The 14472-nt window shown below is 45.1% G+C and overlaps 1 long non-coding RNA gene across 1 annotated transcript in view; it reads right to left on the bottom strand.

Annotated features, from left to right (window-relative positions):
- Positions 1–7255: 7255 nt before the first annotated feature.
- LOC147015442 (uncharacterized) overlaps positions 7256–14472 on the bottom strand; it is a 7675-nt gene continuing 458 nt past the window's right edge. The window contains exons 1-2 of the long non-coding RNA XR_015050335.1: positions 13800–14472; positions 7256–10614 (exon numbers count right to left, since the gene is read on the bottom strand). The exon at positions 13800–14472 is cut by the window's right edge and continues 458 nt beyond it. This is a non-coding gene — a long non-coding RNA (uncharacterized LOC147015442). The remainder of the gene's footprint in view (positions 10615–13799) is intronic.

Here is a 14472-nt window from a genome sequence, read left to right as displayed (position 1 = left end):
AAGAAAGGGGTTTATGTTGATATTCCCAGGGATAAGACACATTTAGCAATGATGATCCTGATGACACCGCATCCGATTGTTTATTGGTGGAGACTGCCAGAGGAACCAATTAGAAATGCTTGGTCATGCCTTGATCTTATCTCAGACGAAAATAAGGAAATGCAAACGTGGCTTGACAATGCACACATATTATAACCCTCCACATTGTACAATCTATTATGATGCGGGGGGGGGGGGGGATGACATTGGATTTGCGGAGAAAATTGCTCCGCATTTGGAAACACGCAATGATTTGTTGCTTGGCCGCCTAATGGTTGGTAAGGAAGGTGTCACAATGGAGGTTAAGCTCACAGACGAGCAAAAGCAGTTGACAAAGTATCCGCCGGGAGTAACCTCACATGCAACAATGACAACAGCAAAGGGATATCACCCAAAGGATTTGGGATTTATGGTTTACCGCTTACAGGAGGCAGCAGTGAGCTGCACAGAAACAATCGTGCACTGGGAAGTGCATAAGCTGGAGAATAACGAAGGATGGATTTGTGATCTTATGGAAAAAGGAGATACAAGGACTGGTGGAAGAGGTTAATTTACCACCAAAGCGTGAAAAGGCATTGGAGATGATGAACACGATAGAAAAGGTGGAAAATCTGATGGGAGAGGTCCCACCACAATTGTGGACCAAACATGACAATGATGTGGATCGAATCATTGGGGCAACACCCCTAGTGGTTAAACTCAAACCGGGAATGCCTTTGCCAAATGTGCGCCAATACCCTCTCCGAAAGGAGGCAGAGGCTGGTATTGCACCAGTAATTAAGTCCTTGAAGGAACAGGGTATAATTGTGGAAACTACAAGTCCGTGTAATACACCTATATTGCCAGTAAAAAAGCCACAGAAGAATAAATGGAGATTTGTCCAAGATTTGCGAGAAGTGAATGAGATAATTCAAGGTGTTCACCCTGGTGGTACCTAGTGCAGAGGGACTGATAACATCTATTCCCGCTAGCTCCACTCATTTCTCAGTCATCGATTTATGTTCTGCGTTTTTAGCGCACCCATTGATAAGGAATCGCAGTTTTTATTTGCCTTTACGTACAAAGGCCGTCAGTACACATGGACTGTGTTGCCCCAGGGGTTCGCAGATAGTCCAACATTATTTTCGCGGGCTCTACACAAGGATCTCGAAGATGTTGTTTTCAAAGGTAACTCAGTGCTGCTACAGTATGTGGATGACTTGCTAATTTGCTCCCCAAATAAAGCAGCGTGTACAAATGATACGCTGCAGCTGCTACGGGCGTTAGCAAGAAAAGGCCACAAGGTAAACAAGGACAAACTGCAAATGGTCCAAGAAAGGGTTAAGTATCTGGGACACCACATCTCCCACGGAAAGAGGGAGTTGGACAAAGGGAGGATAACTTCGATCACGGAAGTCCCCCGCCCTCGCACAAAGAAGGAGATGATGCGATTCCTAGGTATGGCAACTTACTGTAGACAATGGGTTGTTGATTATGCAATTCTAACTAAGGAACTGTATGTTGTGGTCGGGAAAAACCAGCCACATCAAATTGTGTGGAATGAGCAGATGGGGGAATGCTTTACAAAATTGAAAGCAGCACTTTCGGTGGCTCCCGCTCTGGGGCTACCAGATTATGACAAAACGTTCTTCCTTTACTCTCATGAAACAAAGGGATTTGCACAGGCTGTGCTAACACAATCGCACGGTGACCGCCAACGTCCAATCGCATATTTCAGTAGAAGGCTGGACCCGGTCGAACGAGGCCTACCTCTGTTTACAAGCAGTGGCTGCAGCCAGTTATGCAGTTAAATGCACGGCAGAAATTGTAATGGGGCACCCTCTGGTTTTAAGGGTTCCCCACTGTGTTGCGGCTTTGCTCACACAAAAACAAACACAACATTTAACCAATACACGTTTGATGCAGTATGAGACGACTCTCCTACACCAACCGAATCTACAGATTGAAAGATGCAACGTTCTTAATCCAGCCTCTTTGCTGCCAACGGAGGACGACGGCGACCCACACGATTGCACGGAGGCGATCCAGGAAGTATCCACTGTACGCCCGGATCTAAAGGATCAACCACTATAGCGACCGGACCTCACCTTGTTTGTTGATGGTTCGGCATACCGAGGACCAGATGGCTCGGGGCATGCAGGATACGCTGTGTGTACAGTTGACAAAATAATGGAAGCGTCCCGTCTGCCTTCTCATTTCTCCGCCCAGCAGGCGGAATTGTGTGCCCTTATTAGGGCCTGCGAGCTGTCTGCCGATTCTGCGGTGAACATATATACTGACTCTAACTTTGCTTTTGGTGTTGTACATGACAAAGGTGCGATATGGAAAATGCGAGGGTTTCTCACCTCTGCAGGAACACCAATAAAGAATGGCAGTTTGGTGTCCGAGCTGTTGACAAGCATTGCACTGCCAGCGGAAGTCACAGTTATTAAATGCCGTGCACACCAGAAACTGACAACTGACATTGACAAAGGTAATGATAAAGCAGATAAAGCTGCAAAAGAGGCGGCTCGTCTGCCTTTGCCTTTGATAATGCCAGCACGATTGGCGAAAGAGCAAATCAAGCTGCACCAATACAGCTTGTCAGACATTATTGCAATTCAAGCTGCTGCAACACAGGAGGTTCATGATAAGTGGCAAGCAGCAGGAGGAGCAGCGGATGACGACGGACTTTGGTCAAACAGGGGGAAGGTAATAGCACCTGTTGAAATCCTTCCATGGCTTGCACGCATGGCCCATTTGAATGGACATGTGTGCAAGAGGGGGACTGTGAGACAAGTCCAAGAATCATGGTATGCCCCAGGGATTGGGAAGATAGCAGAAGGGGTCTGTAAAACTTGTCAGGTATGTCAACAACACAACCAACACAAAATTGATAAGATAGGGCAGCCGGGAGCTCACCCGGTCCCCTGGGGTCCTTTTGTGCACCTACAAATAGACTTTATAAATATGCCACCATCATGCAGATATGGAAATGTCTTGGTAGTGGTCGACATGTTCACTAAATGGGTCGAGGCATACCCATGTAAAAAGGCAGATGCTGCCACCGTTGTGAAGCACTTGTTAAAAAGCTTCTTCTGCCGATTTGGCATCCCTCACAAAATATCACATGATCAAGGGGGACACTTTACGGGGGAATTAACACAGGCAGCGTGTAAAGCACTGGGAATAAAACAGGCATTTCACTGTGTTTATCACCCACAGTCAGCGGGCGCCGTGGAAAGACAGAACGGTATCCTAAAGAACAAGCTGGCGAAACTAACAACGGAAACAGGGTTGAAGTGGCCAGATGCATTACCCTTGGTACTAATGAGCATGCGATCCACAGTGAACCGGAAGACAGGGTTATCCCCTCATGAAATACTAATGGGAAGGCCGATGCGGCTTCCTGTGACTGCCCCCACCAACATAAACAAATTGAGTATTGCAATGATGGATGAAAACATGCTGACATTCTGTAAACAGCTCTCCAGGATCGCGAGGACGATACACACGAGAGTGAAGGAGGCCTTACCTGAGCCAGTGGAAAGGCCGTATCACACCTTCCAGCCAGGAGACTACGTACTGATAAAGCACTTTACAAGGAAAACGGCCTTGGAACCAAGGTGGAAAGGACCGTTTCAGGTATTGCTGACCACCCCAACTGCCGTAAAGTGTGAAGGTAAGCCTGCTTGGATACACTGTTCACACTGCAAACTTGCCATCCCAACAGATTAGGAGGTTGTGCAAGAATGAACCCATTACAGCAAATCCTAGTTGCTATAATTGCCTTCTGGATGGGAAGCTGGGAAGTGGAAGGGAAAATTGATAACTGGAAAATCCAACCCATCCAACAGAGGGGGAAAAGAGCAATTGGGAATCACACTGAACATTTACACGAGTTGGGAGTACATGGGATAAATACATTCTTACTTTTTTCGCACAAATATGCTACATTGAGTAATAAGACTAAGTGCTGGGTGTGTGCTTATCTCCCGCACTCCTCACAAACGGGTTTGCCATTATCTGTGATCCCATTTGAGGAAATAGACTATTGTGGTGCTGCTTGGTACAACAATTTTAATTTGACTAAAACAACCGGTAACTCATCATGTGTAGACTTTACAGGTGCGTGGTACCCTCCTTTTAATTTAAAGAAAAGACCTCCGTACTTCAGAATCACATATAAGCATATGGGGTTTATTTGCCTTACTTGGACAAAGCCTCATGCCAGATTTCAGGCAGGGAACTCCACTTGTAATATATCAAAAGAGATAAATGACTTACCAGCCAACAGGAAGGGAGAGAATGGAACATATCCGAAGGTTGCATCTAATGGCACATATTTTGTGTGTGGGTATAGAGCCTACCCATGGCTGCCAAACAAATGGGGCGGTTCATGTTATCTTGCTTATGTCGTACCACACATGCGTTTGATCACTGATCCATTCTCTGGGATAGATCAAACACGACGTAAGAGAGCTATATCAGGCGGGGCGTATGCAGCAATGATAATTTTCCCCTGATATGGGGCCTGGGTGGCAGGAAGAGAACTTATCAGCATGGCATCAACATTGGAAATAATGGGGAACGATACCGCTGATGGGTTTGAAAAAATTAGCGCGGAGCTGGTCGCATTAAGGATTACTGTAATGCAAAATAGAATAGCTTTAGACATGATTCGAGCTGAGAAAGGGGGAATATGTGCTGTAGTTGGCAAAGAGTGTTGTACGTACATCCCAGATAATTCAGAAAACATTAATGACCTCGCGGGTCACATAAGAAAAGAGGCGAGCAAATATAAAGACTACAGTAATGATAACATGAGTAGCTGGTTAAAGGGATTGTTTGGGGGTTGGGGAGGAAGTGTTTTAAGATTCTTTATAACAATCCTGATAATCATCGTGGCAGCCTTTATATTACTGATGGTTTTCAAGGTAATTGCTCAAAAGGCCATTGGAAAGTGTTTTTCAGGATGGACAACAAAGCCCAGTACCCAGCTAGTACAGACGGTGATGGCTCCGGTGAACACTGCTGGACTGCTGCCATCCTCAAACCTCCCTGCACTTACACCTACCCCTCCCCCCCCCATTCCAATACTATGTACCCCACCCATGTCACCCCAACCCACGAACAATGAAACATATTGTAACCTTGCAGTAGTCGCCGATCCATTACTCAGGCTTCCTCCGAGTAATGAACAATTGCTTCAACTCATATTGGACGAATGTCTTTCGTTGCTTGCACCAATTGAAGGGCGAGGTAGAAATACCATTTGATTTGCCTTGTTGGTAATTGCTGGCAAGTTGTGCCTTCATTACACTCTGGCTTGCAGTTTATCAAATATCTTTTTGCTTTGTTCATAAAGAACATTACATTTAAATACTTTAACACTGCCTTACTTGTTGTTCATGAAGTTCATTAAGCGGCAATATGTAATCAAATATTTAATGGAACGTATATTCCTGAATAACTTCATTCTTGTTTAGCCATGAGCAATTCTTGTACGAACAGCTTTTGGGAGTGCTTGGCTTCCTTATATTCTATGTTTACATGTTGCGATATTTCCCGATTTCCCTTGTTGAGGACTTGGGGTGTTAGTGGACTGGTTGGAAAGTGGGTAGGAACCCCCTTTTGGGCGAGGGGGCGCAGGTGGAACTCCCGACCGTCTTGGACCATCTGGAGCTAAACATAAGGATGGCCCACCCACTGGGGGTTGCTATCTGCTGACCTGCCAGCCTGCGGATGCTCCTTTTCTTCATTTGTAGTTTCTTTTGCAAATGTTTCAAAGAAACAAGAGGAGGGAAATGTCAGAGATTGTATGTACTCTAACAGCAACCAAACATGTCTACTAGTGTTTGGTTAAAACTCTTGAGTTAATTGGAAATGGGGAAAGGATAAATCTTCCCAATGTTTATCTGTGCACTGTCAAGGAACTTGTTTTTCCAGCCAAAGGGCTGGCATTGTTACAACACAGCTGGTCTTGTTGACTGTTTGAAATGGCCTTGCTGATCGGGCAGCTCGGCTGCATGGAATCTGTTGGACCACTGCCCAGAACTGCTAAGGCCCAACAACATGTAGGAGGCTACCTTTGAAAATTCTTTAAGGGAATCAAGGGTGTTGTTTCTGCACTTTCTGTGCTCTCTTATCAGCAGTACTGACAGGAGAATGCTATAAATTAATGAATGGTAATAAATCCTCTTTGACACACAGTTATTCAGAGGTCGCAGTAAACTGAATATAAGGCAGTGCCGAAAGACAGCTCACCAGAGGATTAGGCTGGGTGGACTATTGTGTTCAAAGCCTGTTTTCTCCATATGCATATGTCTGATGTGTAATAAAACCTTCTCTACCAAGATCGGTGGGAACAAATCTTGATCTTAATCATTGTGGACCTCACCTGGATCTCAACATATATACCGGGCGCAGACAGTAACCATCTCCGATTTTGAAAATCAATTCCTCCTCGAAAAATTCCTCCGAGAAAAAAAGTTATGAGGTCAAAATATCTCCGCTCATGGAAATCGCCAAAAAAATTATCTCCGAAACTTGGCTAGCTTTTCGAATCCTATTTGCGGAAATCGAACAGGGCATTAGCAGAGATGAAATACCGCACATATGATACATCACTATGACGTCATATAAATTTCTTTGACGTCATTCCTATTTTTTGACATTTTTTGTTTCACAACCCAGAGTTTTCATCGGATCTTCGTGAAACTTGCCATATATATGCAGAACGTCCACGCGCAGGCAGTGACCATCTCCGATCTTGGAAATTCTTCCGAGAAAAAATTTAATGTCACAATATCGCCGCTAATGGAAATCGCTTATACCATTATCTCCGAAACTAGGCAAGCTGTTTGAATTTTGTTTGCGGGAATCAAGCCGGGCATGAGCACAGATAATTTTTTATCGCAAACCTGACACATCACAATGGCGTCATATTCGTTTTTATGACGTCATCATTAAGAGTACGAGGATCTTCGCTTATTCGAGCTTGTTTTTCTCTGCAACCGCTCGTGTCGGATCGATGCAACAATTGAAACATCGGAGGGACTCCCCATTGAGAATGTTTAAATGATAACTCTGATGTCATAAGTCACATGTTATGACAGCCATATTGGATTAATCGAAAAAATTGAGCATCTTCTCGAAACCACTCTGAAAAAAAATTGATAACTGATGTGAAGACTCCATTCTCTGGCCCAGTATGAAGAGAGTCAACAGAAGAGGATTCACCAAAATGCAGCTTTATTGAAGGACCACACGCCAGCCAGCGGAGTTGGTGTTGGCAGCCCAACCGACAATGGAGAGCTCCCTAAACCAAACTGAGTTTTACAGTCACAAACTCTCCTTTATATACAATCTATCTCTAATTCCAATCTATGTCTGGTTATACTCCAACCGAGTTGGTGTGACAAGAACAATCTATCTCTAATTCCAATCTCTGTCTGGTTATATTCTCACCTGAGTTGGTGTGACAAGAGCTCTTATTTTATGGCCTCACAGTCGTCCATCTCCCACGTCCAAAAGTGTTATCACTGTGGGATGGTTGCAGGACAAACAGAAATCCCTTTTAAGTTCACATAAATCCAAAGAGGAAAACAGGTCTGGCTTTGGTAAAAGAACCCAGCTCTATTCGTTTCTCAGACAAAGGAATGTGGGTTGACCATTAGGGGGCAGGCCTGTGCCAATGATGGACTACCTGACAGCATTTTCAGGCGATGACCATTTTAACCTAAACAAAGGCCCAAGATTGGAATGCTTCGGAGAACCTAGGTAACGTTTTCCTCGGGTTGCTTTTACTGAAATAACACAGACTACGTCTTTAGAGGGCATCTGGTGGATTGACTTGCTGGGACACCGTGCCACTCAAAGACAGAGAGTTTTACAGAGTATTTTAAAAGTGAGTTCGACTTCCGCCATCTAACTAATATATATGTATAAAGTATGGATCGGATGTGACCATAACATCGCACTCCTCACAATCCCTCCTTGGTCACATCTGACCATAATTTGCCATTTCCCCAAGATCACCGAATAGGTGGGCCTCCATTTGACAGCTGAGTTGACCATCCCTTGGCTCCACCACCCCCAAACGGTATTTGCAAATGCCGTGAACAGCCAATGACAACCTCCAAATGAGAAGACCCCGACGACTGGTGGCCCAGTTTAGCATCTGTCCTTCTTGCTGCCACATGCCTCACATCAAATTGTCGTAAATTTTCCTCATTCATATGATTGTGTTGGTAATTTCACAACATGCTAATTGCCCCAATATGATTTTGGTAATTCTACAAACACTAATTGTAACAATATTATTTCGATAATTCTTCAAAACACTCAAAGCAACAATATTATTTCGGTAAGTCTACTTGACACTACTTCCAACAATATTCATGAGGTAACCCTGCTAAAACACCACTTGCCACAATGCTTATTTCGATAATTATGCTTGACACTAATTGCAACAATACTGATTGACAATATGCAAATGTAATAATGGGTGAGCAGCACTGTGAGCACTCAAGGCGTGGTGTAAGCTCCTTTCTCAACTTGCGCTAGAAGACAAAAGAGGCTCATGAGATGCATATTTACATATCAGGGTCATACAAGTATTTTCCACACATGCCTTCACTATCTGGTATTGTCCATTTTCCACGATTATGCATATGCTAGTCAAAAAACTGCCACATCTGTCATAAACCTCCATCAGCATGTTACTTGAAGATTTCCTTTCTTTCTTGTTACAACTTCCTGTATCTTCGTGTGCAGTGAGATGCGTGAGTCCATGTTTGGCTTACCTTTTCACTTAAGTTCGTTGAGTAATCAGTCATACCTGGAAGAATCTTCCCCAGGGCGCCCCTTACCTCCGCCAGAGCACCTTGTTGGCCCCTCAGCTGGTAGGGGTCGGGTCTGATTGTGGCCCCATACGGAGGTCCAGGGGGTCTTCCTCCCTGAGTTCGCTGTTAATTATTATGATGGCCTGGTTGAGGGGTGAGGCTTCACAGCATTTCTTTGGACAAATGGAAATGAGAATCTTAATCAGAAATACTCCAAAAATCACCACCACAATGATTAGAAGAGCTGACCCCATCAAGTGCAGCAACCAACCTCCCCAGCCCTGAAATATGGATCTGCACCACTCATAGCCCTCTTCGTGATCCGTTCGTCCGCGAGTGAGGGCGTTTGCAACTTTTTGCAGTCGGGCCACCGCCTGGTTAGTTATGTCAGTAGGATCCGGAATCCAGACGCAACATTCTCCGTCAATCATCCCGCACACTCCTCCTTGCTCCGCCAAAAGCATATCGAAAGCTTCTCTGTTCTGCATTACCATGGCACGCATTGATACTAACATATCCGATAATTCCGTACTGTAAGCCATGGATACATTGGCTACATATTCCAAGGCTAACGAAAGTTTATCTATTCTATCGCAATTCATGACCATACCAGCTCCCGGAACCATACAAACCCAACAGTCACTACGATTTTGGATGTTGACTCTCTCGGTAGCTAAAGCCACAAAGGTGTTTGGAGATTTTACCAGAGATTCCTTGCTGCGCACCACAAAGAACATTGTGGCGCTTTCATGATGTCCCTTGATTGAACAAGTATAATCCAGATGGGTATTATCGGGGACCAGTGGGATTCAAGTAATTAAAGATGCGTGTTGACCCCATGCGAATCCCGCTTTTCTGCCATGTCCACGGTGTTTTGTTTTTCTTGTTTCTCTTACCTGCCAAGCTACTCTGACTATTTCCCCTATTGCTGTATCCTCCTTGAGGGTTTTCCAATAAGACCAATTAACTATTCTTATCTCTTCGTTCTGTTCCACCAGATCATAAGTTCCATTGGCTTGAATGCATGGCAACTCTATGAGTTGTTGTGGTTGGATGAGTTATGGGATTATCCCATGGTCTCCCGTATTCCTTCGGGGAATGAGGAACGAAAAAGGCTTACCCTGTCCTTCTGAAAATACCTTTACGTTATCTAGCTCTGGATTATATGTTTTTCCAAAGGCTGCGTATTTATCTTCTGCCGTTCTTTCTTCATCCGCTTCCCTCCTATGTCGTTGCTGTGTTGCTCCTCGTTCCTTTACGTTCCCTCCTTTACTGCGGAGGTGTGTACGGTCTCTTCGGCTTGAGTGTGTTCGTCCGTTGCCTAGTGACAGGCCCCAGCTGCAAAGGAGTAGTGTCAGTGCCAGGAGACGCATGTTGGATCGTCAAGGGTTCTGCCGCCGGCCCCGGTGCTCCAAGGTCTCTGTTCCCTGGTCCTCCCGGTTCCACGTTCGGCAGGGTGTCTGAGTCCTCCTGTCGTGGGCCTCTCACCACTCCGTCTCTTTGTTTTGCCGGGCCGACTCCTTCCTGGTTTGGTGGCGGTGTAGGGTGCCTTTTTACAGTGCGAGTGGTGTATTCGTGCACTCTTACCTCCCACTTTGACGGCGGAGAGCGTTGTCAAAAGTACAGTGTAAGGTTCCGTCCACTTTGGTTGTAGGGCGTTTTTCTTCAGGAACTCTTTCACCCAAATCCGATCAGTGGGTTGAAGATCATGCAAAGAAACTCCAGCTGGTATCGGTAGCGCTTCTTGCACCTGTGAGTAAAAAAATCCTGATGGTAACAGTTGGCATCTTACAATCATTCCATCATTCCTGCAAGACCAGTCCCCATCTTGCCATATCCGGGGGAGCAGAGGCCGGAAACTGCATAGGGCGTCCTGTTATTATTTTGTGGGGCGAGAGCCCCCTTGTGGCATTGATTGTTGTAATGGCCAAGCCATCGGCTCCTTTACTCATTAATTTTGCCGTGAAGGACACTCCTTGGTCCGATGACAATCGTGTTGGAATCCCAAATTGCGGAATTACTTCCTGCAAGGCAGTCTGGCCTTCGGTTCTTCCACCAGCACTTGTTCACTCATATGTGCTTCCTCCCTCGTCACCGGTTGGCAGTAGGGAGGCTGGATTCATTGGCAAACATCTTTCGATCGTAATGTTAGTTGCCTGTAATTCAAAATTTCTCCATATTGCTCCTGTCCATCAATACCAGAGCTTGTACAATTCGCCCAAATTTTTCACACTCTTGTTAGCACAGTAGAAAAATTAATCTTCATGTACTTTCCCATATTTTTTTACGGACACTTTACCATTATTATAATCTAATCTTGGCTTATCACCTACTACTGAACCAACCCCAGAGGGCCGACTCAGCCCGTAAATGGAGGCCCCGCGTCAGTGGCACAGCCATGCCTCAACCAATGATGCAACCAACAGCCAAACAGGCAGCACACCTTCTCCACCCCCTCTTTTTTCTTCATTATAAAATAAATGGAAATTTACGCACAAACACCCATACAGGTGCTGCCCAAAGGACTGGCCCATACCACACACACACTCCAAAAAGAAATGGACCCCGTCGGGTCTTTATCGATACCCCCAACTCAGAAGGGAAGGTGAGCTGGAGGTGAGAAGCTTCCTTGGACCTTCATGCCTCATACGGCCCTTGATGATTTGGCTCGGTGGAACTCGAACCTGCAACTCGATGCTGCTGCAAACCCCAGGTCGGAGGGTAGCGTCGGTTATCAATGGAACTCCCCCCACAGGTGCCCGGTACGCATGCACGTCAGAAAGGCCGATGGTGGACGGAAGCTCGGGAGGATGTTGTCGTTGTTGGTGAATACAAGAAACCAACCACAAAACAACTCACAGCACACGCACACTTAACCCCCATTAGACATCGGACAAAGGGAGATATCCATCCACCTGGACTTCATAAAATAACTGAGCTTTGGGGATCTGAATGTCAAGTACTCATGGCTGCTAGATTCGCACACAGATCAGGCACCCATGCCCCCCAGCTGCCAGCCATTCCCAAAATAAAAATAATTTCCCTCTTACATAGAACACCTTTGAACATCCAAAATAGCCCACAAACCATCACCTCACAACACATGTCCCTCAATACGTTACTTGGGTCCTGCACAGCTGCAACTTTGCCTTTGGCAATTTGAGATTGTGCTTTTGGTCCAAACAACTTTCATCAATCTTTCAAATATATTTTTCCACAATATCAGTACAAAAATCATTAATCTTTCAATTAACAAATTGAAATTCTTTCCTTGACTGATGTAAACTGGTCCACTATGTGTTCAAAAGTCGGCAATTCTACTCAGCAGAGCAAAGCAACAGTCTGTCTTAAATTCTGTTGACCATTTGCTCACCCTCCTTCAACAACGCCCCTCTCGTCTCTCTGCTGGTTGGCGGGCCTCTTTTTTTTTCTCTTGAGTGTAATTTTACTGTTGTGCAGTTTATAAAGGCCATGCGGTGTTGTTGGCAGCTGTTCACAATCTCTTCTCACAGTGATTTTCTTTTTACCATTGTGCAGTTCATAACGGCCATGTGGTGTTGTTGGCGGCTGTTCACAATCTTCTTTTGCAGCGATTTATTTCCCCGTTCAGGAAACGAGTATTTATCAGTTGTGTGATATATTTTCGAAACAGTGCGAATGTTTTAACAACATAAAAGGCCTTACTAAAAACAATCTGTTTTATTTCAACTGTAACAACGATTCCTTCGTGGAATTCTCGAACTCAAAGGTAATTTTACTTGCTCGAAGGTAAAACGGAACTAGTCGCCTGGTGTTGGCTCGGTGGGTGGCGTGGGGTAGGGTAGGGTAGAGTCCCTTTATAGAGAGAGGAGCGACAACGAACGATTTGACGCCATTTTGAGTCCATTCAGTGCGGTGCACGTGCAGAGCCGCCGTATGGCGCGAGTGCATTGAACCGAGTATTCCATTATGTTCTCCATGTATGAGAGATGGGAATGGTCTTTTCCATGTTGATAATGAACAAATTATGTGAAGATGACAAAATAGAAGATTTCTGACAACTCAGAGCCAGATGATAAAGAAGAAATTCACAGAGCTGGTTGTGATTTAACAGTCACAGACATTTCGAACCAGGACAAATAAGGAATGAACGAGACAAGTCCACGTGCTGCTTATTTCAGCCTCATTTTAATTTCAGGGAGGCGAGAGCGAGACTCGAACTCACCTCCCTGTTTATCCATGTACATGTACAATACAATGTTAAGTTATCTTTGTATTTCTGCAGTTGTTTGACCTTGTTTATCGTGTGTGGGAATATATTTGTGTTTGTTTAATTTTCATATTTAAATTATTAATCTAAACTTTGCTGCATGTTGCCGATCATATATTCATCCCACCAAAAATAGATTAGCTCACCCCACCCGGCCTCCTCACTTTCTCACTCTCTCACTCTCTCACTCTCTCACTTTCTCACCCTCTCACTCTCTCACCCTCTCACTCTCTCACTCTCTCACTCTCTCACTCTCTCACTCTCTCACTCTCTCACACTCTCACACCCACCCACTCTCCCACTCTCACCCACTCACACTCTCACACACTCTCACCCTCTCGCCCGCTCACCCTCTCACCCTCTCACCCTCTCACCCGCTCACCCTCTCACCCTCTCACCCTCTCACCCTCTCACCCTCTCACCCTCTCACCCTCTCACCCTCTCACCCTCTCACCCTCTCACCCTCTCACCCTCTCACCCTCTCACCCTCTCACCCTCTCACCCTCTCACCCTCACACTCTCTCACACTCTCACACTCTCACATACATATACAAATTACATATTTACAATCTCACACATAGACGTGTGTACTAATGCACACACATACAAAATATAAATTGAAAGTCACACACACAAACACAAGTTAATGTCCTCACACATTCAAATCAACAGAGACAAATACATACATTCAATGCATGCCCCCCCCCGCTCGAAGATAAAAGCCAGTCCCGACCATGCTCCACTCAGAAGTTAGATGGGCTCCGTTCTGTGCTTCTATGGGGTGTCGACCTGTTTAGTATCCTGAGATCTGGCAGTCTACACCCATGTTATGTTCGGCCGGAAGTGACGTTTCACAACCAACAACAACAACCGCAAATCAACATATATTATCGTATCCAGAATCATACCGGAAGCGGAAAAGCCTTTATTGACGCGGGGACAATTCACTCGTGTCTGACAAAAAAAAATTCGTCCGATAAACCACAACAACAACAACAACAACACAATTACAAGTCAGAATAATACGTCACTTCCCGATCCATTCACCGTGTGTCTTCTTCCTCTATTTTTGTTCCCCAGCTGTACACATCAATCCGATGTCCGTTCGAGTTGCCCCAAAACGATCATACATGCATCATCATTTTTATTATTATTATTATTATTAATACCAGGTATTCAAATGGTACATCCGAGGAGACCATCCATTTATCATGTATTTATCAACGTACAGTGTTCACAGCCAAGACAGTAGAAAGAGTTCATTCAACAGTGCGCTGAGTCGATGCGCGATGACGTCATCACGCACACGTTCGAGCTTTGTTCGTCTCATTGACTCGCCGACTTGACCGCGAACGATCA

This window comes from Eptatretus burgeri, chromosome 12, assembly GCF_056783735.1.
Source record: "Eptatretus burgeri isolate ZD-2024b chromosome 12, Ebu_testis_v1, whole genome shotgun sequence".
Lineage (NCBI taxonomy): Eukaryota > Metazoa > Chordata > Myxini > Myxiniformes > Myxinidae > Eptatretus > Eptatretus burgeri.
Note: the sequence above shows the minus strand (reverse complement) of the source record. Positions and strands in the feature narration are given on the sequence as shown.